Source organism: Phalacrocorax aristotelis, chromosome 3 (genome assembly GCF_949628215.1).
Source record: "Phalacrocorax aristotelis chromosome 3, bGulAri2.1, whole genome shotgun sequence".
In the NCBI taxonomy this organism is placed as follows: Eukaryota; Metazoa; Chordata; class Aves; order Suliformes; family Phalacrocoracidae; genus Phalacrocorax; species Phalacrocorax aristotelis.
Window position 1 is genome coordinate 52,443,543 of NC_134278.1, and position 6,000 is coordinate 52,449,542.

Sequence of the window (6,000 nt, forward strand, 5' to 3'; positions counted from 1 at the left end):
ATGGTGCAGTTCAGCAGATCCTGCTTGGTTGCTCTTTAGGACCAGCCACTACCAGTTTGACTTTCGGCCTTAAGGCATTGCTTCAGTGTCTTATATCTGACCTAGCTGGACTGGCTGCATGGAGAAGTCATGGCAGCTGAAAAAGGCAGCTTTCTGCTGCTCCTGTAGAAATTAAGGGTAAGGGCATAAAAGCCTTAGGGATCTGTGTAGCCATCGGTGTCCTAGCCCAGGTCTTGGGACTCTGGATAGCCTATGTGTCCCTAGATCACTTACCACAGCTTCCTCTGAGCACTGGAACTGTGTTGATGCAGCCTGGTGCAGGATCCCATGGCCCCAGGGCTTTCCCGCACATTGAAAAGCCCAAGGCTTTTCTCAGTCTAAATAAATATGTTTCTAAATGTTGCTAAATACATCACTAGAGTACTCAGGGAGCCCCATCTGTTTAGTCTGTAGAATACCTTTTAACTTTTTTTTTTTTTAAATCCACAAGAGGGGTCTTTGCCTTTAAGCCCAGTCCACACAAACCTGTGTACACAAAGTCCATTTTTTCCCGGAAAGAAAGGCCCCAGGATGGAGGATGTTGACATTGGAAAGATTTCCTAGTCAAACTGTTTTCCTGCCCTGATTCCTCTCTGAGGTCCTGGGCATGATGTGCATGTGGCAGTAGGGGCAGAAAAAGGAGGGTGGAAAAGCCTTGAAAAGGCTTTTTGCTGCAAGTTGCCAAGTTTTGTATAGTAACTGGCTGTAGAAACCAAGCTTCTTTTAGAAACCCCTGCTTGGGGACACCCCTCCTTCTTCGGGGGAATCAACCCAGGCTCATGCTGTGGCTGGATCACACCCAAGAAAAGCAGAACTATTCAATGCTACCTGTCCCTGCCCTGCTCTTTTCTACCAGCTCATGTTTACTGTTGCCTGTGGACTTCTTGGGGTGGCCTTAGGTGGGCTTTGGTTGCTTTTCCTGACTAACTGTGTGGATAGCCAGGCTTTAGCAGCCTTGTGTGAATCCTATGCACCCTTAAACAGAAGAGACCACTCTAGTTGTGGCATTGGCAGTGAGAGTTCATAAAAACTCGGCGTAAATTGGATGAGGCTCTTTAGTTGATGATGAGAGAGGGAGGTGGCTGGGGATGCCTCCCAGGGTTAGTACCAAATGGTGTAAAACCACAGCTTTCCTGTTCCCTCTCTGCAGGGTTGCATGGACAGCTGAGACCAAGGAGGCCTGCTGAAAGGAGAGAAAGGTGAAAAAGTCTTGGGAAAGATGTGGCTTGCTACTCCAGCTGCCCTTCTCAGGATGCAGCCTCCTCTATTTGCAGCTCCCTTTGTTCTGCCTGAAGTGGCTGTATACAGCAGATGTCCCCAAGCAGGTACTCTCTTCTTTTCCTCTGACGGAAATGGTTTTGAGGCAAATGACATTAGTTTGCCTACAGGACTTTTGATCTGTGAAGAGAAGTTAAAAAAAGCCTGGTATGACAAGGGATATTTCTCCTGCATCAGGCAGTTTGGCAGTGATGCATCTGGGCACGGTCCCTCCACACCCAGAGGTTGTCTGAGCCTCTGCCAGCTGATAGCTAAGTGTTAGGGCAGATTTACTCACTGGTCAGAGTTTCACATCTCTTGCCTGGACTAACTAAAGCAAATAAATCAAAACATGGCCAGAAATAGGTGTGTGCGACATCATGGAAATCCTGGTTTTGATTCAGTGGTGTCTTAGGCAGAAAAGCACAGGAACCACAGTGCAATCTACAGTGAGACGGCATCAACATGAGCTCTGTGCTAAACCCCGTGATGATCCCTTGGCAGCACTAGGGTGCTATGAAAAATAAGGGAGGGGATTCCCCTGCCAGGGAGGCAGGAGTGAGTTGGCATAACAGCTCTGTGCTAATCCTACTCAGCCCCTGGGATGTAGTTTAAAGCAGCATGGCAGCAAAGGTAAAACAGGAAGGCAGCTAACAAGATAACGTTGCTTCCACGCCCTATTTTTGCATATGCCCAGATCCTCTATGGTGTTCCCAGGTCCAAAGCCAGAGCTGACAGGAGCAGCCAAGCACCCCGGTGACCTCAGCGGAGTCACGTCTCTCCTCGGTGTTGCTCATCTTGCTATTTCACTCTGTCACGCATGGGTACAGGGGTGACTTCCCCTGCCTTTTATTCCCTCTCTAGATTTGCATACAACCAATGCAGACTTGGTGGTGAGAAAAAATGGGCAGTGTATCCCCCATGTAGCTGCACCTGGGATTTACTCTTGGACTGCTGGTTTTTCATGGGCAGAAGGGCAGGAGGTGAGCTAGAAGGAGGCCTCCCATGATGGAGCTTACAGGAGCTGCTAAGCTTCTTCCAGGACTATCTACATCTTTTCATATTCATACCCTCTTGTGAAAGATTGGAGTCAACCTTTTAGCCTTCCATGCCTCTTACCTAAGCCTTGTTTTCTTTCTCTCTCTTCTCCACGGGGCTGCTATTCAGAACAGCAGCAATCTAGACAGGCTCCTCCCTAAATAAGCGCTTTTGTTTGCGGCGAGCTTGGGGAAAGGAAAATAGGAATTTTAGACCACGTGGTAGAAACTATCCCTGGGAGAGGTCCAATATTCCATGCTCAGGGATGTGAGTATCTCCCTCCTATTCAGTTGAAGGGCTGCTGTTCTCCTATGACAGTGACAAGAGAATATTAAAATTATTATAATATATTTCTAAAATTATTTATTGCTGTAACTTTATATTTCTTTGTACAAGTTTTGATGAAATTACTAGAAGGCAAAAAAAGACCGCAAAATGCTGTTTGGGTATACTTACAACCCAGGAAAACAAGGCAGCGTTTGTGATGTTGAGGCCAGGTAGTGGGGGGCAGTTCATGCTTACACGGGTAAATTCCCTACCTGTCCAAAACAGGGTGGTCCCATCCAGACTATGTTGGAGAAGCGCTGCCTGGCACCCACACTCCCCTGGGAGCATGCTGGCTGGCACCAACCCTGGGCTGTGCCATGTGGGTGCAGGGGCGAACTCACATCTTTGCCATGGCAGTGTTTTATTTCTCAATATGGTTGGATGTGACAGCCCAGTGCACCTCTGGCTGCGTGAGTAAGCTGGCTATGGGGGATGAGGAACCCACACACGGTGCAGTCCCATGGTGCATGCTTGGCAGCTCTGCCCCACGGCTGGAGGAGGCAAGGTGGTCACAGAATCACAGAATGGCAGGGGTTGGAAGGCACCTCTGGATATCATCTTGTCCAACCCCCCCGCTTGAGAAGGTACACCTAGAGCAGGGGGCACAGGACCACATCCAGGCAGGTTTTGAATGTCTCCAGGGAAGGAGACTCCACAACCTCTCTGGTCAGTCTGTTCTGCTGCTGTCACCCTCACAATAAAGAAGTTTTTCCTCATATTCAGGTGGAAGATCCCGTGTTCCAACTTGTGCCCATTGCCCCTTCTCCTGCTGTTGGACACCACTGAGAAGAGTCCAGTCCCATCCTCCTGACACCCACCCTTCAGATATTTATAAGCATTGATAAGATTCCCCCTCAGTCTTCTCTTCTCCAGGCTGAACAAAAGCAGGTGATTCAGCCTTTCCTCATAAGGGAGACGCTCCAGGCCCCTGATCATCTTGGTAGCTCTCCGCTGGACTGTCTCCAGTAGTTCCCTGTCTTTCTTGAACTGGGGAGCCCAGAACTGGATGCAATACTCCAGATGTGGCCTCACTAGGGGGAAGTAGAGGGGGAGGATAACCTCTCTTGACCTGCTGGCCACACTCCTTTTAATGCATCCCAGGATACCATTGGCCTTGGCCACAAGGGCACGTTGCTGGCTCAGGGTCACCTTGCTGTCCACCAGCACTCCCAGGACCTTCTCAGCAGAGCTGCTTTCCAGTAGTTCAGCCCCAGCCTGTACTGGTGCCTGGGGTTGTTCCTCCCTGGGTGCAGGACCTTGCTCTTGCTCTTGTTGAATTTCATGAGGTTCCCCTCGGCCCAGCTCTCCAGCCTGTCCAGGTCTCGCTGGATGGCAGCACAGCCTTCTGGCATATCAGCCACTCCTCCCAGCTTGTTATCATCAGCAAAGTTGCTGAGGGTACACTCTGTTCCTTCATCCAGGTCATTGATGAATATATTGAACAGGACAAGACCCAGTACAGACCCCTGGGGAACACTGCTAGTTATGGGCCTCCAACCAGACTCTGCCCCATTGATCACCCTGAAAGTGTGCTGGTTGCAGATGTAAAAATCCCCTTGGGACTGCTGATGATCTGGATTGGTTAAAAGACATGGAGGCAGGAGGAACATCAACACCAAGCTCTGCACCATGAGTTAGTGTAAGGGCTGCGGGGGCTTCTTTTCCCTTTGGGTAGCTTATTAGGCTGTTTTCTTGGGTTCATATTAACACTGCTAAACTTCTCTCTACAGCTTTGGAATCAGCAGCACCTCTCAGAAACTGTCTTTCTGGTCAGTTTTCCTTTGAAGCTGATTGTTTCCACTCCCAAAATATCACATCAGGGTGGGTTTTGATCCCTGTGAATGGATGAGGATGTTTGTTCCTCCCAGCAGGACCCTTGCAGCACGCTAACTAAGAGGAAGGAAAACAAATCCCTGCACTGCTATCAAAATTGGCTGTGCTAATAAACATCACTGTCCTGAGGGGTGAGAGGGGAGAGCGGCAAGTTAGGAAGCAGGGGAACCTGACAGCTTATATCAGCTTTTCAGATAACCCTGGCCAAGGCTGATTCTGCATGAACTGCAGCAAGGAGACTGCTCCAGATAAGAAGGAAAAAAGCTTGGTCATCCTGAGGCTTTTCCAAAAAAGTCTGGTAGGTGGAGCTTCAAAACGCAGTGGGGAACAACTGGTTTCTGCTGTGAGATGCAGCAAAACTCTTGTCCTCCCAGCCAGCTGTATGGTATGTCTCGTTCACATAGGTGGGTTGTCCTGTGTGAGCTGGGCTGATACTGATCAAGCCTTCCTGTAGTCCAGCAGCATCCCCTAAGTTGTATCATTTCATACCCTGAGTTGTCAAGCTGTTTAGCTCTTCCCTCTTTGCCATCCCTCATACAGCATGTTTTCTCTCATGAATGAGATCCCAGTGTGACCTGCTGCATAAATCCCGTGTTTAGGAAAAGCCTTTTATGTTTATTTGAAAGCATCACCAGAGGAGTGGAAGGGCTTTGATATGGGATGTAGGAAAGCAGACGGGGAGGCTGATAAACTCTGGTTCACTCTAGATTACGTAGCTGAAGAAGAGTATTTTGCTATGTACTATCCTGCAAACTAACCAGCTGAAACTAACTGCTTAGATGAGCCAGTTTCCAGAGAGGTATAATAAAACTACGTATTTTATGAGTGATGCCATTGATGGGCTTGTCAGGAAGGCAGAGGGATACTAGATTTAGACAAATCCACAACATGGAATGTTTGCTTTTTCAAATGACTCCAGCATGGGAAGTCTTGAAATCACCCCTCTGAAGGGGTTCCCAAATCCTACAGTGCTAGAATCCTGCAGTCTGAATAAGATTAGCCCATTATATTAATTTATTGTGAACCTCTGTAATTGCAATCGAAGACTGTATGTCCGGTGAAAGCTTTATTTTACACTGTGTAATGATGCTGCTGCTAAGCCATGGCTGCAAGCTGAAGGCCAGTTTTCTGATGCGATCTTGCCAGTGAAGATTGAAGTGAATTTGGGAGGAAACCAACAAAAGGATTCACTTTAGATATCACTATTTCTTACAGAAGGATCACTTTCTTGCTCTGTATGCATACTTCAGACTAGGCCCATGTAAACCCCAAAAGTCAGATGTTTATAAGATTTCTTCAGTTTTGGAAAGGAAGAGTTTCATTTTAGGAAAATTTTATACCCTGCAGTCTATGTTCTTGCTTACAGTATTGAAAATTTATATTCTAAACACATACTTCTTACCCCACCATTAACACCTGGAATTATTACATTTGAGATGAGTTAAAAAACATCTCCCTTTGTATTGTGTGTTTGTTCCTCAGCTTGGGGACTGAAACACAGTTTTT